At 50.0% G+C, this 27,480-nt stretch overlaps 1 protein-coding gene across 1 annotated transcript in view; it reads right to left on the reverse strand.

Annotated features, from left to right (window-relative positions):
• Positions 1–27,480, reverse strand: part of LOC146809587 (galactoside alpha-(1,2)-fucosyltransferase 2-like) — a 105,510-nt gene that overhangs the window by 66,523 nt on the left and 11,507 nt on the right. The window contains exon 2 of the mRNA XM_085616430.1: positions 19,614–19,701. The gene's annotated coding sequence lies outside the window, so the exon portion shown is untranslated. The remainder of the gene's footprint in view (positions 1–19,613; positions 19,702–27,480) is intronic.

Genomic DNA, 27,480 nt, shown 5'->3' on the forward strand with positions numbered 1-27,480 from the left:
ACTTTCTTTTTGTGTATTTCTCGTTGCCTTTTACTACTGTTCCTCTCTTCCTCTCTTTTCTTTTCCCTTTTCCCCTTCTTTTCTTTCCCCTTGTACTTCCCTTATTCTACTCTTTTTTCTCTCTCCTTTTTATCTGATCACTCGCAAATTTATACTCTTTGTTCATTTTTCTTTTCTCCTATTGAGCTTATTAATGTTATTGTCTTTAATCTTTTCCTCTTTTACCTTCTTGTTGGTATGCTCCTGAGTTCTCACTTATTTACTCATTTTAATCTTATAACTGTTTATCGCATTGTATGTTCATGGTTTAATGATTTTACTCATATGCAGTCAAGTTCAGAGTTACCACATGGAACATTAAGGGATTGAACAATCCTATTAAAAGACAACGAGTTTTATCCCATTTAGCTAGATTAAAAACTGATGTTGCTTTTCCTCAAGAAACCCACCTATCTGATGCTGAAGCGTCTACATTAAAGAAATGTTGGGTGGGCAATGTGTTTTCTTTCCCAGCTTTGGGTAAGAAGAATGGTGTTCTCATTCTCTCTCATAAAAAGTTTAATGTCTCGGTTACTTCTCAAGAAACTGACTCTGAAGGTCGCTGGGTTATTTTTAAATTACTTATTGATAAAATACCGTCGGTTTTCTTTAATGTTTACGCTCCAGTTTCTGTTGACAATGTTTTTTGGCTGCACATTTCCGATAAGTTACTTTCACTTGATGATGACTATATTATTTTTGGCGGTGACTGTAATCAAATTTGTGATCCCATTTTGGATAGGAACTCCCCAGTCAGATTTGTAAATAATAAAATGCACTCACAATTTACTTCTACCATCTATCAAAAATCTTTAATTGATATTTGGAGATTGTGCCATCCTGATCTTCGAGAATACAGCTTTTTCTCCCCCCCCACACAAATCACAATCTCGTATTGACTACCTCTTTTTTTTTTTTTTTTTTTTTAAAAAACCTTTATTCGGATATTTCAGATACACAGCTATTCAGCCGACAACCCGGAGGTTCGGCAGCTCGTCAATCAACATATGTAGTCTTCTATAGCTGTCATGCAGGAGAGAAAAAAGGTTTCAATTTTTAAAGAAAAACATAACAAGCAAGGCAATATACATCATGTGTTCGCGTCAGATCCCACCGATGAGGCGGCCCCATATCCACCATCAGATCAGCCCTCAAGTGTGGAGGGGAGGGAGAGGCAGAGGCACTAACTTTCTATCAGATTTCATCCGCAAAACTCAAGTCGGAAGTGGGGCTAGGGGGAAAGGTGCTCCTCTGGTGGGTCAGTGGCAGGAGGCAGGCAGATGTACCCCCTATACTGGTTCCACCCCCCCCACACCTTGTGCCATTTCTTGGGCCTCCCCCGTGCACAATACACTGTTTTCTCCCGAAACATGCACCAGTCCATGTTATCCTTCCATGCATCCAGGGTGGGCGGGCTAGGGGATCCCCACAATCGTGCAATATCCCGCTTGGCCACCATATTACCAAGGGTCACCCATTGAGTCTGCGCAGCATCGTAGTCTGTAGGGCCCCACACGTTCAAGAGACAGCGCCGCGCCTCTGAGTGCAACACAATACCCGTGACCTCCTGCATCACAACATGAATCTGCTTCCACAATTCCGCAATCACACCACACTCCCATATAATGTGCAGAAAGGTGCCCACCATCCCGCAGCCCCTCTTACACCGCCCGTCCTCGGAGAAACCCATGTGGACCAACCGGGGGCCAGTGACATAGACTCTGTGGAGTATCTTAAGCTGGACCAGCCGCAGCCTGGCGGGGATGGCAACCTCTTTCGGGGAGGAGACAGCGCACTGCCAGTCCTCATCGTCCAGCTCAAGACCGTCTCTAGTCCACTGGTCCCGCACCCCCAGGAGGAGATCGGTACGGACGTTCACCAGCTTCTTGTAAATGAGAGAGATTGTGCTCTCCGGCACATGGCCGTCCAAGATCCGGTCCTCCAACGGAGAGGATTCAGGCACCTTCTCCCCCTCAACGAGGACCGACCGCAGCGCATGACGTACCTGCGCGTACCGGAAGTATTCCGTGCCCTCTAGCACATATTCCGTCTGCAGCTCTGTAAACGACTTAATCCGCCCCTTGGCCAGCATGTCCCCCACCCTGGAGATACCAATCAGGTCCCATTTGTCGAAACCCTTAGAGTTCCAGAGTTTCCCCAGCATGTCCGAGTCAAACAGCGGAGTGGCCAGTGTGAGTCTATCCTTCCACCCCAGGGAGTTCGTGACTGCCTTCCACACGTGCACCGCCACCCCGGTCGGCCCCGTGAGGGATCCAGCCGGGGCCCTTGAATAAAGTGCTCTATAGTAGCCACCACCCCGCAACAACCACCGGTCCATAGCGAAGCCGGGGCTAAGCGCAGGACCGTAGACTCCGTGGTTGACTGCGCTCAGTTGGGAGGCCCAATAGTATCTCCGGATGTCGGGAAGCGCGATACCCCCGTCATACCAAGGGAGAGTTAGTTTTGCTATCGCTATACGCGGGCGGCCGTCCCACAGCAGCGAACGCTGTAGACTCTCAACCTCCCGAAAGTAACTGGCCGGGACCAGCTCCTGGGTGTTCTGCAGGGCATAGAGAAAGCGGGGAAGCGACATCATTTTAAAGAGCGCCGCACGACCGAGGAGGGAAAGCGGCAGCCGCCTCCAGCCTGCCACGTCCCGCCGCAGGCGCGCCAACGGAGGGAGCAGGTTTCGCTCATACCGTACCGTGGGGTCGGCTGAAATATAGATCCCAAGATACTGAAAGCCCTCCCGGGCGATCTGGATCGGGCAATTCCGCGGGGGAACCGGAGCGTCTCCACACAGGGCGTACAGATATGACTTACCCCAGTTGATGGTGAGCCCCGAGTTCCTCCCGAAGGAAGTCAAGATGTCGCAGACAACTATAAGAGACTTCCGGGGTGAGGTAAGATAGAGCAGAATGTCGTCGGCATAGAGGGAAATGCGGTCCTCGTGGTCGGGGGACCAGCGAATCCCCCTCACGTCTGGGTGCCACCGTATCCATGCCGCTAGCGGCTCAAGGGCGAGAGCGAACAACAGCGGCGAGAGGGGACAACCCTGCCTGGTACCCCTTCCCAAGTCGAAGGGATTGGAGGCCCTCCCGTTAACCGCAACTTTGGCGAGCGGTCCTTCGTATAAGAGCCTCACCCAGCCCACAAATCCGGGCCCGAAGCCGAACTTCGCGAGCGCGGCCCACAAATATGCCCACTCAACCGTGTCGAATGCCATCGTTGCGTCGAGCGCCGCCACCACGGCCGGTTCCCGCATCGTCCCGACCCCTGCGATCACACCATGAATGCGCCTAAGATTCAACGCAGTATTCCGATGTGGGATGAATCCAGATTGGTCGGGGTGGATCAGGTCACCGATCACCCTGACTAGCCGGTTTGCGAGGATTTTAGCAAGGATCTTCGGCTCAGCGTTAAGGAGCGAGATCGGCCGGTATGAACTGCACCTGTCTCTAGGCTTGCCATCTTTATGGATGACCACGATCGTTGCCAGGCGCTGGTCGAGCGGGAGGGAACCCGTCGCCCGCGCCTCCACAAACATGGCTCGTAGATGCGGAGCGATCTTGTCCGGCTGGAGTTTGTAGAGCTCAATGGGCAGACCATTCGGACCCGAGGCCTTGCCCGGACGCAAAGAACGGATCGCCCCCGCAATCTCATCGACCGTGATGTCGCCATCAAGGTCGTCCCTGTCCACGTCGGAGAGGCAAGGCAGGGCGAGATCGCGCAGGAGTGCACATGAGTCCTCCACAGGCCTGTCCGACACGGATGTATAGACCGTGCGGAAGTAATCCGCAAAGCACTGGACTATGTCCTCCGGCTCCGTGACCAGGACGCCAGCCTCCGTCACTAGGTCCGGCACCACTCGATTGACCCTCTCCTTCTTGTCCAGCCACGCGATCAATTTCCCGGCCTTGTCCCCGACGTCGTACAGACGGCCCCGCTGTTCCCTACTCAGAGCCTTGGCTGCGTCAGTCACAAGGGCCCTGTACTCCGATTGCTTAAGGCTCAATTCGTGCAGCGCCTCCTCCGTGACCTCACCCTCCAGGGCCAGCCCTAGGTCTGCGATCTCCGCCTCAAGCTGGGCGACCTCCGCGTCCCTCCGACGCTTGGCCGCTGTAATCAAGGAGAGGGCCTCACCCCGAATCACGGTTTTGAATGCTTCCCACAAGGACACCGCCGACGTGACCGAACCGAGGTTTTCTTGAAAATAACGGTCGATCGCCTTAAGTACCTCACTACGAGTCACAGGGTCTCTAAGATGCCATGGGTTAATTGGGGCCACCCTACCACCCACTCCTCTGGCAACATCCATACAGATCCACACCGGAGAATGGTCAGAAATACCTCGTGCCATGTGCCTGGCCTCAGAGACACTGGAAGCGTGTGCAGCCAGAGTAAGGACATAATCAATTCTGGAGAGACTGCCATGCGCACCTGAGTGGAAAGTGTACTGCCGTTGTGTGGGATGCAACATTCTCCAACAATCAACCAGCCCTAGGGTATCTATGAAATCAGGAAGCCACTTCTGAGCCCCCCCTGAAATCCTCTGCGGGTGCCTGTCAAGCAGGCCTGAGCCGACCGCATTAAAGTCACCACCCACCACCAACACGCCCTCTGGGAGATCCAGTAATGTCCTCTCTAAGTCCGCTAGGGTAGTGGGCTGCAATGCAGGGGGGACATAAACCGACACCAGGACCAGCGTCCTGCCCTCCCACCGTCCCGCTACTGCCGCGAAGCGCCCCCTATCGTCTACAGTAGTAGAGTCAACCTCAAATGGGAGAGAGGACCTGACTAGTATTCCCGCCCCTCTGGAACCCGAGGTGAACCCGGAATGCGCAACAAACTTATAGCCTTTACGATTGAGTGCATGGCACGTGTTGCCAATCAAGTGCGTCTCTTGCAAGAGGACAATATCAGGGGCACATCTCTTCAGAAATTGCAGTACAATCCCACGCTTAATACGATCCCCCAGGCCATTCACATTCCAACTGAGTATTTTGAGGCCCCTACCCCCCATCCCAGCATGTAAGGAGACCACCACCACCCACGTGGAACCCGACCCGAACCACAGGAGCTTGCATCATGACGCCTTGCAGAACCAAAAACAACAACAACCCCAACAACAAACCCCACCCACCCCCCACCCTGCACCCCTGCGTAAGCTCTAAAGTGCCCCCCTGTAGGAGAGTAGGGTCTGCAATCCTATGATCACCCAGATTTTTTGCTTTTGCTTCATTGGTTTACGACTTTCTCCGGCTGTGGGCCTGCCAATCAGACCCACAGCCTAGCTGTTCTCTCTCGAAATTAACACACATGTACGTTAGGTGCATCCACTAATTGGAACTGGGCCGCCTTGTCAGTCCCTGTCTCCGCATACCACAGGTATCCAGGGCACCGGTGTACCCAGGGCCTACCAGGGGCTGAAGCATGTATTATGCCACCCCTGGAATGGCCGCCCAAATCTGACACAACTGGCTGCACGACAGCTGGGGCCACGTGGTGTAATCACCCGTTGCTGTAGGTGTAGTATTCCTACACCTAACCCCTAAAATGGACACATGGATTCCTATCAGTCACTCCTATAGCAGGCCTTATCAATCCTGAAGGCAGAGTGCAGGGGATCCTGTGGGACAGTGCTCTGGCGCGAGCTGAGCCCGTCGACGGCTTGCGGAACCAAGTCCTAATAGCCGTGCCATGGTGACGCGGGCCAACTACTTTTAATGCCTTATAATCCTTGCGGTTATCTGCTAACTTTGGCCTCGCATCACCTACACATGTCGAGTAAGGTGTCATACGAATGGGAATACGAACCCCTCGCCAGTCCTGGTGACGGGGTTGGCATTCCCCCCTTTTAGAGGGACACGACATGGAAGTAACCTTGAACCCCGGTTAAAGTTGACTCAAGCCTCAGCATCACAAAATGGATGCTGCCACCAGACACAAGTCTGACCTCCCGCTGCTGGGGGACCTTCCAGCGAGGGGAGCTTGGACAAAGGGTTTCCTGTCGAGGGCGGTGTCAGCACCGTCCCAGACAGGGTTTGTGTATCCCAGGTAGGCAGGGCTGAAAGGAAGGTGACCCACTTGTGGGACACCCCCGCGCCGCACGGCCACCAGCTGCTGCGTGTGCCCCTTGCCTCGCTGCTGCCTCGTTTTTGCCTCGTTCGCCGGCTGCCGCCGCTGCGAGCACTTTTTCCCCTTGTTTTGGTTGTTTTGTCAGGTATTTGTGCTTGTCTCACTGATCTGTTGTTTTCTCTGCTTTTCCCCGTTTTTGTCGCTATTTTGTGCCTGTTCAGTATTGTATCGTGTGTACCCTCCTTCCTGGTTGTCCGCCTACCGCTCCGCCCCCCGCCCTCCCTTCCCGCCACCGCCGCTTGTCCCCGCCCCTTTTTCTTCTGTAACCCTCCCCGCTCCCGCCTCCCAGCTGCCCCGCCCACCCGCGCACTTCGCCTTAAATGGCGACCGTGCGAACGCGCAGCGGTCACGCGCAGCGGGCGCGCCGATTGTGCGCCGAAGGCGCGCCAAAGGTAAGCCCGTCTGCGCCCGTCCGCGCCTGGACCGCGCCCAGTGCCAGGACCCCTGGCCCCCGTAGAGCCCGACCGACCCGCCTGACGTACTCAGCCGCCACCCTCACCGCTCTCAACACCGGCCGACACCCAGAATGCCACCAAGCCACTCCAAGACGCACCCACGGACCATTCAGCTGCCACGCCTGCAAGTTCTCCTGCAGCCGGACCAGCCCCGCACCAGCACCCGCCAAGTCGAACTCCAGCAGCACCCACCTCAAGTGCATCCTCCTCAACACCCGCTCCGTCCACAGACACGCCATCGAACTCTGGAACCTCCTCGACACCACAGCCCCAGACGTTGCCTTCCTCACGGAGACCTGGATGAACGCCTCTTCAGCTCCCGACATCGCCATCGCTATCCCAGAGGGCTACAAGGTCGTCCGGAGGGACCGAAACGCCAACCAGATGGGAGGAGGCATCGCCATCATCCACAGGAACACCATCCGCCTCACGACCAGCACCGACAACACCCTGACCAGCGCCGAACACCTGCATTTCCAGATCCACACCAACCCGAACACCACCCTCAGAGGCACCCTGATCTACCGACCCCCTGGACCACGCACGCAATTCAGCGACGACATCGCCGACTTCGTCAGCCCGCACGCCCTCCCCTCCGCTGACTACATCCTCCTGGGAGACCTCAACTTCCATCTGGAGAACAACAACGACCACAACACCAGCACCCTGCTCGACAACCTCGCCAACCTGGGACTCAAGCAACTGGTGTCCACCCCCACCCACCTCGCCGGACACACACTCGACGCCGTCTTCTCATCCAGCACAGACATCGACTTCAGCCACGCCACAGAGCTTCAATGGACGGACCACAGCTGCGTCCACTTCACCTTCAAGAGAACAACGACCCACCAACACCAGCAACACACCGCCCACAGAAGCTGGAACAAGATCACAGCAGACCAGCTCGCCACCTCCCTGAGCCAACACCCTCCTGCCAGCTCAGCGAACCCCAGCCAGGCCGCCGATAACATCACGAAGTGGATCAGCAACTGCGCGGACGAACTCGCCCCGCTGAGGACCCCGCCTAGCAGACCCGGCAGCAAGAAGGCCCCATGGTTCACCGACGAACTCAAGAGCTCCAAGAAGAACTGCCGAGCCCTCGAGAAAGTCTGGAAAAGGGATCCGACACCGGACAACAGGACCTCCTACAAACTTGCCACCCGGAAACACCACCAGCTGATCCGCGCCGCCAAGAGAACAGCATTCAAGGACCGGTTGGACAACAACGCACACAACAGCAAGGAACTCTTCAACATCGTGAAAGAGCTTTCCAACCCCAACGCGGGAAACAACGACATCACCCCTTCGCAAGACCTCTGCAACTCCCTGGCTTCATACTTCCACAACAAGATCGCGGACATACACAGCAGTTTCAACAACCAACCAACGCACACCACGACCGACCAGCCAGCCCCCCCCACCACCACCCTCCACGCCTGGACCCCGATCAGCACAGAAGACACCATCCGCACGATGAACTCCATCCACTCCGGATCACCAACCGACCCCTGCCCCCACCACATCTTCAACAAGGCCGACGCTGTCATCGCACCCCACCTGCGAGACATCATCAACACATCCTTCGACACCGCCATCTTCCCCGAGAGCTGGAAACACGCCGAACTCAGCGCTCTACTCAAGAAACCAACAGCGGACCCCACCGACCTCAAGAATTACCGCCCCATCTCGCTTCTCCCGTTTCCAGCCAAAGTCATCGAGAAGACCGTCAACAAGCAGATGGCCGCCTTCCTCGAGACGAACGGATCCCTCGACCCCTCACAGTCCGGCTTCCGAGCCAAACACAGCACCGAGACCACCCTCATCGCCGCCACCGATGACATCCGAGCCCTGATGGACAATGGAGAAACAGCGGCCCTCATCCTCCTAGACCTCTCCGCGGCATTCGACACGGTCTGCCACCGCACCCTAATACGGCGCCTCAGCAACATCGGAATCCAGGACAAGGCGCTGGAATGGATCATCTCCTTCCTCGACGGAAGAACACAGCGAGTCCGCCTACCACCTTACAAGTCAGAGGCCTCCGAAGTCATCTGCGGCGTCCCCCAAGGATCATCCCTGAGCCCCACCCTCTTCAACGTCTACATGAGCCCCCTCGCGGCCATCGTACGCAAACACCACCTCAGCATCATCTCCTACGCCGACGACACCCAGCTGATCCTCTCCCTGACCAACAACCCCGCCGCCGCCAGAGCCAACCTACACGAAGGGATGAAAGAGGTAGCCGAATGGATGACGACCAGCCGCCTGAAACTGAACTCGGACAAGACGGAGGTCCTCATCCTGGGCTCCTCTCCCTCCGCCTGGGACGACTCCTGGTGGCCTCCCGCCCTGGGCACCGCACCCAAACCGACAGACCATGCACGTAACCTGGGCTTCATCCTGGACTCCTCCCTCTCCATGACCAGGCAAGTCAACAGCGTCTCCTCGGCGTGCTTCAACATCCTACGCATGCTACGGAAGATCTTCTGGTGGATCCCCACAGAGACCAGGAAGACCGTCACCCAGGCCCTCGTCACCAGCCGACTGGACTACGGCAACGCCCTCTACGCCGGGACCACCGCCAAGCTCCAGAAGAGACTCCAGCGGATCCAAAACGCCTCAGCCAGACTCATCCTCGACATCCCACGATCCAGCCACATCTCCGGACATCTGAGAGACCTTCACTGGCTCCCCATCAACAAGAGAATCACCTTCCGCCTCCTCACCCACGCACACAAAGCCCTACACGACCAAGGCCCGAGCTACCTCAACAACCGAGTCAACTTCTACGCTCCCAAACGCCACCTCCGATCAGCCAACCACGCCCTCGCCGCCGTCCCCCGCATCCGCAGAGCAACTACAGGAGGAAGGTCCTTCTCCTACCTGGCCGCCAAGACCTGGAACTCCCTCCCGTCCGACCTGCGCCTGACCCAAGACCACCTCTCCTTCAGGAAGAAGCTGAAGACCTGGCTGTTCGAGCAGTAGCGGCACCCCCCCCCCCCCCAGCGCCTTGAGACCCTACGGGTATGTAGCGCGCTTTACAAGTGTCACTGATTGATTGATTGATTGATTGCAAGTGGCACCCCGGTGCTCACTGTGCATAGCCCGGCTCAAACCAGTTTCGGGGGCACACCAGCCCCTGAGCTGGCGCGAAGCCGGACAAAGGATAGGGGTGTAACCACCCCCCTCCTGGCTCCACCCATAGGTAGAACCTAGACACGGGCCAGCCCCTTTTTCTTAGAATAAAGGTAGGAGCGAGTCCCCTTCCCAAATTGGATAATCAGATAATCGGATACCTCCGAATCACGAACCACTTTCCACGAAAGGAACTCTTGACTATTTCTGAAGACTCTCCCTTGTGGCTAAGGAGTAGCCACCCTGCACCAGCAGGCACCACCTAAGCGCTTGCGGTTTGCTGTAAGTCTCTCCTACGGATCAAGACTGCCCAGCTCGACGAGACCCGAGTTCCCTGCCATCTCTGACCTTTTACCTCCCTCATCAGCTCAGCTGAGAGTCGTAGGTGTGACGAGACCTGCGGGACCGGCTATCCTCAGAACCTGCACGACGCTTATCTAGCACGCCCACCGAGGGACCCTCGAGTGAGTGCACCTAGGGTTTGAGAAGCCCTAAACCCTGAGCAGCTCCAGCATCGAAGTCTGTCTCCCCAGCATCCACGAGATCTGCGTGGGGGCCCTTCCGCTCCTTGCTGTTCACCGCGTTGTCCGACCACTTGCCGACCGGCTTGTGGCCCTCTTCACGGCGCACCACGTTTTGGTTTCATCACTAGTCTGGTTGCTCCAGACTGGCTCTTGCTCCCCTTCAACAGAGGAGTACCCCGGACCCTCCTGGTCCACTCCCGACGCCATCTTGACTCCCCCGCTTGGGTTGCCACTGCCAAGATCCGCTGCCCCTTCCTGGGCCCAGCATCATCGACAGCAGACACCTTCGTGGGACAGCTCGCCCTCCATCCTGGTCGCCGCCGCGCCTCCTGGTCCGAGGAACAGCCGAGTCCGACGTCACCCACTCACCTGGTCGAGGTGACTTCAGCCGGTACCCTCCTGGTACCCACACGATCGCTGGCTAGCGGTTGAGAACTGAGTCCCCTCTGCTTTCAGGTTTTCCTTCATCACCGATCCAGGCTTGGATCGCTCTGAACATCGTCACTGGTCGCCTGCCAGCAACTTCTTCTTTCAGGCTCCTGAGACTACACGAGGACTCCCGACATCTTGACGAACTTCACGCAGCCGCAGCCTCCGGGCTAGGTAACTCGAGCATCTCGGTGCTCCATCGCAGGTTCGCTCTACAAGTGTCCAGTTCCTTTTTCGTTTAGTCCCACTGATCGGATCACTCCGGAATCAGTACCTCCAGATTCTAACCATTCGCATTTCACTGTTAGTGTAGGTGGTTTCTCGTGCCCCTCGGGCATTTGTGTAAATTGTGCAACTGAAGTATTTTCCTAAGAGTTTTGTAGTGTGCTTAGCTCCCTGACTCATAAAGAGCCAGGGTAGTCTTGTTATAAATAAATATCCTTTTATTTTCATAACAACTTGTGTGGTGTCCTTTCACTTGGTGTTCAAGGGGTATATGTGATGGTAAACAGCTGGCTTAACACGCCCTCTAGAGTTTAGCCTAAGACTGCTCGTATCCACGCTACTAGGATAGCTGGTCTAAAAGGTTGACTTACAACCAATCATCAATAAGGGTCGTTTGGAATGATACACAGTGATCACTAGAATAGTGAGCACTACATATCAGGCCAACTTCTCACACCCCCAACTTGCAGTGTGCCTGTCGCCCCTTATAAAACTAGTCTACGGAAAGAACCCCAGAGGAGGAAAAGCTCCCCTACTGCCCCCGCCACCCCCCGGACTATCAACCTCCCGGAGGGATCGGAGTCGTGGTACTTAAGTCCTGGTTCAATGTTCGTCACCGGCACCATCTGCGCCACCAGAGCGTTCCACGCCAGGCCGCCCTTGGGGCAGAGTGTCCAACCAGTCTCCGACCATGTCGGGTGCCTCAAAAAAGAAAGTTCGCTCTTCGAACACCACCCGCAACCTTGCAGGAAAGAGCATGGCATATTTTAGTCCCATCTCACGCAGTCTTCTCTTGACCGCCATGAAGCCTTGCCGCTGCTTTTGCACCATCTGAGTGAAGTCCGGATAAAAGCTTACAGTAGTGTTCTGGAATGGCAGCGGGCCGGCCATCCGCGATGCTTGTAGTATGGCATCTCGATCCCTGAAATTAAAGATCCGGGCGACAATCGGCCTTGGTGGGGCCCCCACCTTGGGCCTCCCGCCAGGAACTCTATGGGCCCGTTCGACGGTAAAGAACTTGCTAAGGCCTTTGGGTGCCAGATGGTTCACCACCAGGTCCTCCACGAACAGGTCCACCGACTGCTCCTCCGAATTTTCCGGGACCCCAATGATGCGGACGTTGTTGCGCCTAGCACGGCCTTCGAAGTCCTCCAACCGGCGGGCGAAGTGATCATTTGCTGCCCGGAGAGTACGGACTTCCTGCTGGAGGCCGGAGACATCGCCCAGGAGGCCGGCAGTCTTGAGGTCCAAGGACTGAACCCGCTCATTAGTTTTGCCGAGGTCGGCCCGAACCAGGTTGACATCTATCGATATGGCATCTACTTTTTGTGCCAGGGTCTCAAATTGCTGCCCAATCGAGGACTTCATCCCTTCGATGGCCCCCATGATGTCCTGCAGGGTTAATTCTGTGGAGGGGGACGCCGCGTCCTTCGAGGCTTCCGACGTCGGGCCCGATTCGCCCGGGGACCCCCTCTGATGGGCATAGCGGTCCATGGTATTAGTCTGGGTGGAGGTGCCTCGCCTGGTGTTCTTGGGCTTCTGCTTTTCGGCGTCCGACCTGGTCGACATCTCAATCTGCCGTGTAGACAATCTCCTGGCCCGTACAGGGTAAATGGGCATGCAACCAGTGGCTGGCGCCGCGCACGCCCCGTCCCGGGCGCCCTGGAGACTGGAAGGCGAAATCGAAAGTGAAAGTGAAATCCCCTCCACCTCCGACGACTCCTCCCCGACCAGGCCGCTGTTGTTCAATTAGGGCACGGGCACTGTGCCAACGCAAGTCCCGGGCACCGTGCGGGGATTAGGCCCCAAACTTCCAGGCAGTATAACTTCGGTCTCCGGTGGGCGATTTCGACCCGGACAACGGTTCCCGCCTCAGCAGCAGATCCTCTCCAATAGTCCGGGCATCAAGTACAGGATAATAGACAGGATAGATGCCGGAGGGAGCGAGGGTCTCGGGAGCTCTAGGCTCACGCGGCCATCTTGATCACGCGCTAAGCTCCTCCCCCGACTACCTCTTTTTAAGTAAATCTTTAACTCAACATGTACTCCACTCTGAAATAGGCTCCATTTTAATTTCAGATCATACCCCGGTTTCTGTTGATTTTGACCTAATCCCTTACAGCCCCTCTGCTGGGCGTTGGCGATTTAATAATTAATTGCTTGTGGATCCTGATTTTTCTAGCCAATTCAGTTCTTTTGCTTCGGAATTCTTCACCATAAATACAACTCATGATTCCTCTCCTGTTATGATTTGGGATTCTTTCAAGGCAGCTGCAAGAGGCTTCATTATCAATTTTGTCTCTCAGAAGAAAAAAAGTTTTGAGAAACACTCGGCTCAATTACCTGCCCAAATTAAAAAACTAGAATATGCTTACTATCATTCTTTTTCTGAAACTTCTTTAAAAGAACTCATTACTGCTAAGATCACTTTTAATAAATTATCCACTGAAGCGGCTTCTTCCTATCTTCTGAAGAGTAGTGCTCGTTACTACGGAGGTCAGAATAAAATGGGGAAATTATTGGCTAATTATCTAAAAGCACGTCGAGACAGAGTTAGGATAGACTCTTTGACTAATTCTAGTGGCGACACTCTTCTTAAAGATGAAGAAATTTTGACTGAATTTGTCTCTTTTTATAAAAATCTTTACACTCCTGAGACTCAACCACTTCACTCTGATCTATCTTCTTATTTTCAATCAATCCGCCCCCCCCCTCACAACACATTGATTTTGATTCGCTACAGGTAGATATTACTTTGACAGAAATTTCCCACGCTGTTTCGGTTTTAAGACGAGGTAAAACCCCTGGCCCCGATGGATTTACCATTGAATTTTATGAACATTTTTCGAAGCTTCTTCTCCCACAACTTCTTCTTGTATTCACCTCCTTTATTGCGAATGGATCATCTCAAGGCACTTTTCAAGACGCTATGATTTGCTTGATTCCTAAGGATAACAAGGACCCTTCTTTTTGCAAAAACTATCGCCCCATATCTTTAGTTAATACAGATTACAACATTTTTGCTAAAATCCTTGTCTTACCTGAACTTATTGGACCGGAACAGTCGGGCTTTGTAAAAGGTTGTTTATCTTCTGATAATTCCAGAGTCTTTTTCAATATTCTCAGCAAGGTCTCTTCTATAGATTACCCGCTTGCTGCCATAGCTTTAGACGCTGAAAAAGCCTTTGATAGGATTGACTGGGATTTTATGTTCCATGCTCTAAAATGGATAGGGTTCCCTCCTAAATTAATTTCCTTGATTTCTTTATTATATTCGGGTCCCAAAGCATCTATTTTTGCAAATGGTAAAGGTTCTTGTCTTTCTAGAGGTGTACGTCAGGGTTGCGCCCTATCCCCCCTATTATTTGTAGTCGCATTAGAACCTTTTCTAACTAAAATTAGGCAGGATACTCAAATTACAGGTTTCCAACTGGGCTCCCACCAAGTTAAAATGTCTGTTTATGCAGATGATATTCTTTTATATTGCTCCAATCCAGGCACTTCTCTCCCCCCCTTCCTCTCTCTGGTAGATGCTTTTTCGAAGTTATCGGGATACCGCCTAAATCGAGATAAGTGTGAAGTTTTGCCCCTTAATGTCTTGTGTCTCAAACACTATTTTAGTCAAACTGATTTTTCCTGGCAATCCTCAAAATTAAAATATTTAGGATTATGGTTTTCCCCAACTATCTCAGAAACTTTAAAACAAAATTTTGATTATATCACTAAGAAATTAAATGATTCAATTAATAAATGGCACCCTCTTTTTCTCTCTTGGTGGGGTAGACTAGACTCTATTAAGATGATGCTTTCTCCCCTTATTCTATACTCTCTTTCAATGATTCCTGTACATATCCCGAGCTATTATTTTAAGAGAATAGATCGCATTTTATTAAAATTTCTTTGGAAAAACATACCCTCTCGAATTGCTTTATCTATCCTTAAAAAAGATAAATCAAATGGCGGACTTAAATTTCCTCACTTTAAATCCTACCATTATGCGTTTTCTCTAAAACAAGCTTCTCGCTGGCTTTCTTCTGACTCTCCTACATATCCTCCGGTTTGGCTGTTCATAGAAAAATTCTTCACTTCCCCCTTTGGCTTTTTGGAATCCCTTGCTTTCTCCACTAACACTTCTTCGTTATGTCATTCTGTCATTCCCTATACACATAAACTTTTAACTCCTCTTCTACCATCTTCCTATCCCTCGCTTATCTCGCTTTCTCAACAACCTATCTGGCACAATAAATTGTTATGCATTAAAAATCGTGCTTTCTAGTGGAAATCATGGCAATCCAAAGGGCTGATATGGATTTCTCAACTCTTGTCTGATAATAAACCTTTGTCTTTTTCAGACCTTAAATATAACTTTGCTCTTCCTAATTCTTTCAAGAAACAATATGATCTTTTACTCCCTTCTCTCCACCAATATCTTTCATTACTTCCACCTTTTCCTGATCTCCCTATAACATGTTCCACATTTTTTCCGTTATTAAATACCTCCCCTTCTGCATCTTCCCTTTACAATTGTCTACTATCATCTCCGGCAAGGTTCAAAACGAAGACTGAATTGGCATGGGAAAAGGACCTATCGCAATGCTGGTCTGTCTCTGTTTGGGATAAATTATGGTTAAATAAAGATTCACAAAACCTCACGGGCGGCCAACACTACTCAAACTCTTTATTTTGTATATCAACGTTCATTATACTCATCTGCAACCTTAGCCTCCTTTTCCTCTAACACCCCATCACTATGCTGGTCCTGTCCATGCTTAAGGGCTGATTTAAAACACATGTTATTTGAATGCCCCAATATTGACAAATTTGGCATTTAGTTTGGTCTGAAATTAACAAAATATTTAACACCAAGGTCCCCTTTTCCCTTCCAAATATTTTCCTAGGTTCCTTATCCCCTTCTTGGCCTCATTCCCCATCACATTTTCAGCTAATCGATTTGTTACTTGCTATAGCCTTACATTTAATCACCTCCAATTGGAAGCATGCAGATAAAGTTACTTACAAAGCCTGGTGGAATGCCCTCTGTTTCCATAATAGACTTGATACTAATTATGTTACCCCTGTATCATTAGCAATTAAAAGAGATTTGCTATGGCTCCCTCTCACTACATATCTATCTGCTTCCGCCACTTCAAATACTTCAATTACTACTATGGTAAGAACGTCAGACGATGTTCATAAGCCGCCATGATTTTGTTTCGTTGTCTTTTTGTCTAACAATCTAATGCTGTTATACATCTTATACTTGCACAATTATATAATTATATCTTTTTTAGAGTTTTAATTACATGCAATGCTCCTCTTCATTGTATCATTTTGTTTTGAACCCTTTCCAATGACATTTATATTGCTCTCAATCCCCCTTTCTTTCCTCTTTTTCTTTTTCTTTATTCTAGAATACAGTGTTTATTGTAACCATTATACTTTTTACCCTTTATTATATATATTATTGTTACTTATGTTTTCTTAACGGTTTTTAATTGCTTATTGTTATGTCTTTTTTGGTTTCAATAAACTCAAACTTAAAAAAAACATTTACTATTTCCACTCCAGTCTGTGCAACATTGGGGAAAGCTTTTGAATCAGGAGAGGTACAAATTACTATTCCCACTCCAAGAGCTCCAACAGTAGGGCAACTATTAGATTGCAGGGAGTTAAAATTTAGTAATCCCACACTAGTCAGTGCAAAAGTTGGGAAAGCGATGCCTGCAGCAAGGGTTACATTTACTATTCCACTCTAGTCAGTGTAACAATAGGGAAAGCATTGGATTCAGGAGGCGTACAAATTACTTTTCCCACTCCATTTGCTGCAACAGTAGGGAAAGTGTTGAATTGCGGAGGGTACAATTTACTATTCCCACTCCACTCCATGCAACAGTAGGGAGAACATTGGACTCAGGAGGGGTGAAATATACTATTCCCACTCCACTCTGTGCAACAGTAGAGGAAGTGTTGGATTGTCGAGGGGTACAATTTACTATTCCAACTCCAGTCGGTGCAACAGTAGGTGAAGCATTGGACTCAGGAGGGGTAAAATATACTATTCCCACTCCACTCTGTGCAACAGTAGGGGAAGTGTTGGATTGTGGAGGGGTAAAATTTACTATTCCTACTTCAGTCTGTGCCACAGTAGGTAAAGCGTTGGATTGCGGAGGGTACAATTTACTATTCCCACTCCACTCCACGCAACAGTAGGGAGAGCATTGGACTCAGGAGGGGTGAAATATACTATTCCCACTCCACTCTGTGCAACAGTAGGGGAAGTGTTGGATTGTCGAGGGGTACAATTTACTATTCCAATTCCAGTTGGTGCAACAGTAGGTGAAGCATTGGACTCAGGAGGGGTGAAATATACTATTCCCACTCCACTCTGTGCAACAGTAGGGGAAGTGTTTGATTGTGGCGAGGTAACATTTACTATTCCAACTCCAGTCGGTGCAACAGTAGGGAAAGCATTGGACTCAGGAGGGGTGAAATATACTATTCCCATTCCACTCTGTGCAACAGTAGGGGAAGTGTTGGATTGTGGAGAGGTAACATTTACTATTCCAACTCCAGTCGGTGCAACAGTAGGGAAAGCATTGGACTCAGGAGGGGTGAAATATACTATTCCCACTCCACTCTGTGCAACAGAAGGGGAAGTTTTGGATTGTGGAGGGGTAAAATTTACTATTCCTACTTCAGTCTGTGCTACAGTAGATAAAGCGTTGGATTGCGGAGGGGTAAAATTTACTATTCCAGTTCCAGTCTGTGCAACAGGAGAGAGAGAGAGAGAGAGAGAGAGAGTAGCTCATTTAACACAAATAAAATATTTAACAACTACATTAAATAACAAATAATATAAATATAAAATATAAATAAAAAATGAAAAAAAGTTGCATATGTATTACAATGTTTAATACATATTTTAAATTAAAACAAATAATATATTTAAAATACCATACTACATTATTACAATCATAGCAACCAACAAATATAATGTTATTAACAATTAAAAAGTATAACACAATTAACACAAACATAATAAATAGCATATTTTCCAAACAATAAAGAACTATTTTTATGTTTATTATTTCTTAAATACCTCCCTACCCTAAACCTCTACAAAGTAAACAACACTCACCTAAAATATATCTTAAAAATTTTAATGACACATTTACATAATTAATTATCAATTAAACAGTTAATAGTAATTAACTAATAATAAAAGAATTATATTTGATTAACTTCCCACCCTTTATCCCTATATACCCAACAGTGTGCACCTAACATATAATTAAAAAGATATCCTAATTGCATAATTTAAATAACTAATTATCAATTAAACAATTAACAACAAATAACAAATAATAAATTAATTATATTTAACTAACTTCCTACCCTTTACTCCTACAAACACAACCCACACCTGATAGTGGAGGGTGGAGTAAATTTAAAAAATGCACAAAGACACATTGTTTGGTTTTGCAATGTTGTCTTTAAATGGCTTCACTGGGCACCGGCCTCCCCCTCCTGCCCTTCTGACATCACAAGTAGCGAAGTTCTCGCTATAGGTACTGCAAGAGCCTGAGCCCGTGAGACCTGAGGTTCATTCACAAATATACAGGTGAATAGCAGCATCATAACTACAGGATATGAGACTGACAGGAGAAGTGGTGTAGGGCGATCTTCTAGTGACCAGGTAGGGGAATGATCGCCCTATTGTGCTGCATTGTTGTGCCATTCCTTCCTGATACCGTTTCTTAGTCTGTGTCCCTGTACACGCTACCACAACGTCAGTTGTGTTACCATACACCGATTTTTGCTGTTTTTTGTTGCCTAGCCTTTTAGCTGCAGCACACCTTATGTCATTGCGGTGTGCAGTTAGACTCTACATCTGTGCTTGTAAACACTGCACTGTTTGTTGCTATTGTCTTCACAGGATGTTGTGACACACACAATATGTGAGTGTGGTGGCATTTCAATGTGCGAACCAATATAGTCTCTGGCAGGGTCATACTGGGTCAGAAAATAGACCCAGTACCAAACTAACAGTGGCCCCTATTTGTGAACCAGAGGGCTAAAAAAGTGGCCCACGTTTGCAAATCGGGGCAGTTTTGAACCGGTAAAAAACACTCTGTAAATGTTTTGCAGGGTATAGTAAACTGTATGGATTTGAGCTAGCTGCTGGCAACGTTTGTTTTAATATCAGGAATATCAGCAGTCGGAACCGGCCCAGCAACCATAAAACAGGCCCACATACTGACATGTCAGACCACTGCCTGATTGGCCTATGGCGACAGGACAGTCGGACCGTAGTCTCTGGGATGGGGCGGGGCAGTGGGGGATATTGGATGGGCCCATCAAAAGTTTGCATGCACCCATAAACAAACACTCAACAACTCCCAGGTCGGAGGGTATCCGACAACATTTGACAGATTTCATACTTCGAATAACTTTTGCATTTATTTGTTTCAAAGGTATGAGTAAAGGTTTTTTGTCGTGTGAACACCCCCATAATGTATAGATATAGTGTAGGATGTAGGGTAAGGAAGTACCTCAACAGGCAAAAACATTTCCCTTTATAGAAATACAAATAAAACTTTTAAAGTGAAAATGGACATTAGGGTCACATTTTATCATGTGGATTTGTACACGTGTAGCATTTCCTTACCTGTAAATGGTTATTCTCGTCACTTCTCCAAGGAATCTGAGACAATCGCAAATACCCGATTACTGCAGAAATTCTTTGACAGGCGCCTCTGAAGATGACACAACGTCCATTAAGAAAGGGATAGGCTTTTGCAATCATGTAAACAACAAAAAAGAATATGAATTCTGTACGCGCTCAACAACCGCTACAAATATTCAATGGAATGGTACTAAATATATCAAGCTTGGGAGGGTGAGCCGTTGAAAGCAGGCACCGTGTTTCCAAAGCTCTCAGGCATGGCTGCTCTGTCCCAACAAACCAACGCCCAGCCAGTGAAGAGGTTGTACCAGTGACAGAACGCGCCCAGGGGTTCCTGCTGGTTTGGTGCCTTCATCTGGCCTCAATTGCCAACAAGCATTTACAATGCAATGGTCTCGGCATTGGTAAAGTTAGAGCTATTGGCATTGCTCATGACATTATTTTTGTTTATGTTTTTAAAACATTTAAAGAAACGGCATTGTTATTTACAATGTCAATAGCTTAATCACTCTCAAATGCGAGACCTATTGCATTTGCACCCACACACAGCCACCTACACACACACTGATTAAGCTATTGACATTGTAAATAACAATGCTGCTTCTCTACATGTTTTAAAAACAAAAACAAACAAAAATAATGTCATGAGCAATGCCAATAGCTCTAACTTTAACAATGCCGAGACCGTTGCATTGTAAATGCTCGTTTCTATGTTGCCCCACGTCTCTGGAACTCGCTCCCCTGTGCCTTACGTAAGTGACCTAACTTGCTTAAAATCAGAAAACTATTAAAAACGGAGCTTATTAACGATTGAGCGCCCTCACGACTTCCTCGCTTCTATCCGCTGCTAGCGCGGAGATACCCCTGCCGGGGTGATTCCAGCGCTTTATAAATTCCTCATTCATTTTTAGTAGAAGTACCAAGGAAGGAAACGCAGTCTGCTTAATACACCCACTTCAGCAGCAAATCGCATCCCACAGTGCTTTCACAATCTGGGCACACTTTACAATTCTGTTGATATTGTATTTGGTGGTTTGTCATATTGTAAGTCAGTGGATAGTAACTGGCAGGGTTGGAGTAGACTAATGTATTCCTCTGTGATTGATTTTATTGGATAGTGGCCATCTAGATGGTGTTATGAATTAGGGTGGAGCAGTATGTGTGGCTTTGATGCCGTATTATGTGTTTGCGGGTGATGTAGATGAGGCAGAAAAACATGAAATGGATATACCTCTCAGGAGGCGAACACTTCGGCAACTAACGCTTAACCAAGTATGTGACTGGAGGCATGTTGTGTGTGTGATGATGACAGCAGCTGTGTCTTATATGTACCATCACTGTAGGGTATGACCTGGCTGTACCATTGAGGAGGCACATGTGTTGCCACCCCGATGGCTTAGAGCTGTGTGGTGCTCTAGATGGTGAGTGTGGCTTAACTATAGGCCTGATCACGTTGGTGTGCTTGCAAACTTGTGTATGTGTGCCTTCTACCGAATGCTCATCTAGGTGGCTGAAGATACGTGTGCCAGATTACCCCTATGTTTTTGTGTAACTGATCATCGAATATGCACAGGATGGTTTATCTCGGCCTGAATGCCTACGTCACAGATTGTGCCTGTATGCCTGGCATTTTGTAGCATACCTGGGTACTTAACACAAGTGTTCACGTGCATATCTCTGTGTAACTATACGTTGAGATGTGTGTCTGGAAATGTTTGTCTAGCATTTGTGTATAAATGCGTCAGTTTATCCCTGCAGTTGCACGTGTGTTTGTGTGTAACTGTGTGTTTGAATGTGTGCTCCTGTTTACCCGTGTGTCTCTGTCGATCTGTGTGCCGAACCCCTCGCACCGCACCATTGCCCCACCCCCTTGCTGGCCTGTAGGTGAAGGTTGCACCCCTTAACCCAGATTAACAGGTGTGAGGCATGAGGAGCTCTGGGCCCGGTGTGAATGAACTCTGTGCAAGGCAGAGAGCAAGAGACAACAGTCATAAAGATTGCACCGATAACCGCCGGTGCTCAGCGCGCGCTCCTCCGTCACAACTGGGTCATCTCTCAAGCAGCAGAGGCGCGTCACTGACCCCGGCATAGGGAAGGTGCGCGTGCTCGTCCTGTGCTGCTAATAGACTGCTGTGACCAGGGCCGGACTGGGTACCAAAACCGGCCCTGTCAAAGTGCTCGGCCGCCCCCTCCCCATATGGAATTCGGAAAAAAATTGCATCAATATAACAGAATATTAAAAAAAATAAAGGAATGAACCAAAAGCTAGTCACAGCAGCCCTGTCACTGAAGTGGACTCCTTTTCAGTTGGCTGTGCACATATGCACATCAAACGTTGCCTCTGCAAAACATACTTGCGTGAACAAGGCAGCATCGCCTATATACAATTAATCAGGATTTGTAAAGCGAAACTGTTTTACTGGTGATAGTCTCCAGGCACTGTGGGATCGATCATACTGCCTGTACCTATTGGTTAAACACCCATGTCTTGAGGTTGACTATATAAAAGTGAACTTAGGATGCTAGTTATGACCACTATGCTTCCGAAAACAATTTCACCTGTTGACATGAGCCCTACCTGTCCGTCGCCGCTCTGACTGGGCCGGGTTAGGCGGTACCGCAGGTCCTCCGGGTCACGTGGCCGCTGTGAGGAGTCCAGTTCGGGCAGCCCCCTCGAGGGTGAAGACGGGTAGTCATGAGGGGGACGGTGCCCGGGGGAGAAGGAGCGGCGACGGGGACTCCCTGGGTGATAGCGATAAGGGGAGCGGGAACGAAGAGGGGACAGGTTCCCTGGGCTGTGCAGGGGATAGGCATACGGGCTACTTGGAGAACGGGGTCGGTCACCAAAGGGAGAGCGCAGCCGTAGACTAAGGGGCGAGAGGTCCCGGGAACCGTGGGGCACGTAAGGGCGCAGCGGAAGCGGGGGCAGAGGGGAGCTTGAGCGCAAGCCACGGTAACCTAGCGGTGAGCGGGACCTGAGGGCACGGGAGGAGCGGGACCTGGGGCTACGAGACCTGGGCCTGTGGTCATGGGGGCCGTAAGTGGGTCGTGACCGGTGGGAGTAGCGAGGCCGGGAGCCAGGTAGACTACCGGGGGAGCGGGGCCGGGAGCCACGGGAACGAGGCGGCGAGCGACGGAAATTATGTGGGGAGCGAGGCCGGGAACTATAGTGCCTATGAGGGGATCGAGGCCGGGAACCATAAGGGGAGCGGGGCCGTGAGCGGCGAGTAGCAAAAGGGGAGCTGGGCCGGGAACTACGGGGCCTATCGGAGGACAAGGAACGGGGCCGTGAGCCGCTAACTGAGCGGGGGCCGTGCCGGGAGCCACGATGACCATGAGGCGAACGTGACAGCTTATCCCGCGGCCTCTCCATGGCCGGGCTCTGTTGACACGAACCTCCGGAAGGAGGAGTGTGACTGAGCCGCTGTGTCAACAACCAACATGAACCCCGACTGAGCTGTCGCCGTGCGCACGTCTCTCACCTCCGGGACCCAGGCTCCCCTAGTCAACGGCACCGGCCATCTTGAAAGGACTTTCTCCCACTTCCATCCATGCATCGGTATATCCAACCAAGCGAAACGCCCAACCAAGCGAAACGCGTGCCATGTTTCTAAAAAATATAGTTATGATTTCTTTTTTGGTCAATTTTTACATTTATTGTTTTTTTAAGCATAGAAATACAGTATGAACAGGCAGTCGATCTTATCCGTGGCACCATATCGTTAAAAGATAATTATCAATTATCCAGAGCAGCAGAGCAGACCAGAGCAGCAGCCTAACCCCGCCGCCTTTCTCCGAGGCGAAGCAGAAAATGCCTCGGAGAAACGCCACGTCCTTTTCGGATTTGGGGGCGTGTTTTGCTGTTGTCTCCTCCCTGAGACTTCTCGCAAAAAACACGCCCCCTGATCCGAAAAGGACGGGGCTTCAACGGAGTGACTGGACCTCTTCTCCAGTGGCTGGCCAGCATTTAAGAGGCCAGCCAATGGAGAACAGGAGAGAAGAGGGGCGGGTGCAAGCCCCTCTTCTCAAAGTCATTAAATCTCGGAGCGAGACTGCGCAAGCGCAGCCTTCGCAGCCGAGACCTAAAAAGGTCCCTCCCTCTGCCCACAACAAACAGAGGCATATTATCAAGGACGGCGTAAGAGAGGTGTGGCTCACTGGTTAGAGGCGGCCGACCTGTAAGCAGAGAATCGGCCAGGGACCAGGGTTCAATTCCCGACGCGGCAGGGTCGTGGACAAGGGTCAAAACGTACTCGATAATTCTCGCCTCGGTACCTACGGGGATGCCTGGTTTCACCTTGGAGATACCCAGAAAGGGGTTCCCCAGCGGTCTTCAGCGCCAGGATACTCCATGGAGTCACAGTGCGCTTTACAAGTACACCCACATTTACATTTAAAATTATCGCTGGTTTAGCGGCAGAAAACTGACACTGAAGCGGCGATAATGAGTTTGATAATATACCCTGGAGAATTCCCATAGAAGCCCATGTTCTGGTGTGAACATGGGCTTCTATGGGAATTCTCCAGGGCATATTATCAAGCCCATTATCGCCGCTTTAGCGGCAGTTTTCTGCCACTAAACCAGCGATAATTTTAACGCCTTCCTTGATAATATGCCCCTTATTTACAAGGACGGCAATAAATAAATGCAAAGCTTGCTTGGCGCTTTTCTATTTATTGCCGTCTATCGCTTGATTATATCGCCCTGTTAGCGAGTTATTTACAACGCGTTTCCCCAGGGCGATATAATTACCAGTATTAGCGGGGAAATTGCCATTTTGCAGGGAACATCACTGGTTTTCCAGCGATGTTCCCTGCAAAACGGCGATAACCTTGCTGATATGACCCTGTGGTCGTATCAGCACAATCCACCTTCCTATTCGGTATGCCTAAGTCTGCATTTTAGCAGACGTTAGTTTTCAGCGAAAACAGCGGTTTTCGCCCAAAACTAACATCTGCTAAAATGCGTTGGCAGCCTTGTAAATATCGCAATGTGCACATCAGCGATATTTACAAGGTTGTACTGCCCAGTGATGCCCACTTTGCATCTCATTAGAGATTCAAAGGGAGGCGTCGGGTAAAAGGGTGCTAACAAGCGCTAATGCATGTTAGCAGCCCCTTGTTAATAGGGCGATAGTTTTATCTCTGCTTTTTTGGCTTTAAAAGCCAAAAAAGCGGAGATAAAGCCCTTGTAAATATGCCCCGTGGCGTCTGCCCCACCCATACCTGGAAAACGCTTCAGGCCCTGCATTGGGGGCCGTTTCTGTACCTCGCAGCCAGACTGGGCTGCTCTAGTCTGAAGACCAGGTAGTTATGTTACGTCCCAGGCCAGAATTTCAGGTTGTGCCTTACACTGGGGCCAGGTGACACAAACTTTGCACCAGTACATTTACCCTAACACCTCTCCGCCACATCGCTTCAGCATACAAGAACTGGAGAAGAAGAGACCAACTGGTTGGCTCGGGCAGTTCATGTGGTTCTCATCCCTGGAATGAGGTCCTCTCAGAACCATGAGCCCTGCTCTGCTCGGGTAGATCAGCTCCTGAGGTTCTCTCTAGAGTTTGTTTAAGTAGGAAGAACCACAAGTATTGCCCAAAAAAGTCGAATCTGCCTGTTTCTCGGGATTGCTTGAGGGCCGGATCTGAGCAGCATCTGAAGCTCAATTTCGCTCAGGAGGTGAAATAAAAAACAAGGCAGAATTCGCTTATTTCGCGTTACACAAAATAATGTTGTCAATCCCTACTCACAATCTCACGTGCCCACTCTCTCCCATAATGCACTGCAATGACCATGAAGTATGCAGTCCTTTAAATGTAGTGCTGCCTGCCTCTTCCTCCAAACCATCGCCCCCAAACCCAAGTGCTACCCCCCTCACGGTGCAGCATAACCCGGTTTCCCAAGCCCTGTTTGCTCGGTAGACCCTTCTCTCACAACACAGGTGGAGCTCAGCAGCTGAAGGGCTGAGAAAAATGTATTAAAATTAGTAGAAGCTTTTGTACATGTAAGTCCTGGAGTTATAAAATAAATGAGCCCTCTATGATAACACCCTGTGTGACTAACTACAGCACATTGAAGTGTGTGCTATATTGCACATTTGTTCATACAACTTCTGACGTCACCCTGTCCCTCACTGCAAACCACAGACCCGCTAATGCCTACAACCCATGGCCCTGAACAACATCATCCAGTGCCTTGATGTACAGCAGCAGGCGCTGCCACGAGGCACGCCACTCAGTGTTCCTCAGAGGCGCATCATAAAGTGCTCCCCTGAGGTACATTCAGTGGTTAATGTGTACCAGTGTGTGGCGCTGGGGCTTGCCAGCATGCGGACTAGGATTCACTTCACAATCCTTCCCCCTCCCACACACACACACACCGCTGCTTTTCTACAGCCCGTTAGTGTTGTGTAAACGGTGCAAGACTGGCGCTGTTTACACAACACTAATTGTCTGTCTCTTACGGAAGCGTGTGACGCGAGAATGAGGAGTAACGAGAGAGAAAGAGAACAAATGTGAGTGTGACTGTGTGTGAGGCAGGGGTTGACATGCGGTGAGTAGTTTGAAGTTTACCCTGTCTTTCAAGTGCTTAACTCTCAGGCAGCGACAAGGATTTCTTTGTAGACAATGTATGCGAGAGTTATGTAGGTAATCCAAGTCAGTGATGCGTTCTCGGTTACATTTCACACGTTCTCTTCAGGTTGTGTGGGGTATGTTGCCTATCTCTTAACAGTGTTTCTTTACCCAGGCGTTTTGTTTCTGCGGTTGAGTTTTTCATGCGCGCGCATACTGAGTGAGGTGCTTTAGGTATGGGGCTGCACTCGGGAAGTGGATTGGTGTTCATGACAGCAGCACTGCGCCCTCTGGAGGTGAGGCTGAAGGCAGCCCGAGATTCTGACAGTGCCACTGTGTCATTGTCATGAATTGAATGTGCTCTTACTACGGGCTCATCCTATCCTTGGCCTCTGCAGAACGGTGGCAAGGCATGCGCCAGTTGAAGTTCTAATTCGATAGGAAAATCTTTTGAGGAATTACCTAACTTTCAATATATGGAAAGGGCCAATGGAAACATTTCCTAGGTGGCTCGCTCGCTTTGGTTGTTGACAGCCTGGCGTGTGTTCTCAGTGCAGGCGGTGGCAGTAGTGAAAGTGCGCTGTGCCACTAAGGGAGGGGGCGGGGGGGGGGGGGGGGGAATGGGGGGCATGGGGGGCGGGGGGGGGGGGGGGGTAGACGTCGGACTCCTTAGAAAAAGTCTAGGTACATTACACTGTGCTTCCATGTGGCACATTTTCCAGTACCCTCCTGGTACACATTTCCCTGTGAATGCGCTCTCTCCCTCTCTCACACACAATTGCCTTGTGCACCACGCATGTTTATAAACTAATGCCCCCCCCCCCCCCCGCGCTTCCTCTTGGGCCCAATGTGAGCACATTGCCAGTGCTCCAGTATTATACATCAACCTGGGCCTCTTGCTGGTGTGTGGTGTTTTGTTATGTTTTATTATCTACTCTCCTAGGGTTATGTACCACTGTGGGTCCATGTGCATGAAGGGCTGCATGTTTCTTGTTCTGTGTACATGGGTACATGCGTGTATGCTGTATGTCTGCTGAGGGTCGATAAAACGGCTGTAGCATATAGGCGATCTGCTTGTGTGGACATGGGCCCGCCCTTCGTTATGTTTTGTGCCTCGCTGGGCGTACACTATAGTAAAAGCCGAACTAATGGCCTAGTTAGTGCTTGCTCTTCATTATTTTTCCGAGTTTCACACTTGAAAATCTCAAAATTGTGGTCCTGCTTTAAATCTTTGTTCAAAAACAGCCCTGATTGTTTCTAGACTCCACTGCATTAGCAAT

This window comes from Triturus cristatus, chromosome 7 (genome assembly GCF_964204655.1).
Source record: "Triturus cristatus chromosome 7, aTriCri1.1, whole genome shotgun sequence".
NCBI classification, from domain to species: Eukaryota; Metazoa; Chordata; class Amphibia; order Caudata; family Salamandridae; genus Triturus; species Triturus cristatus.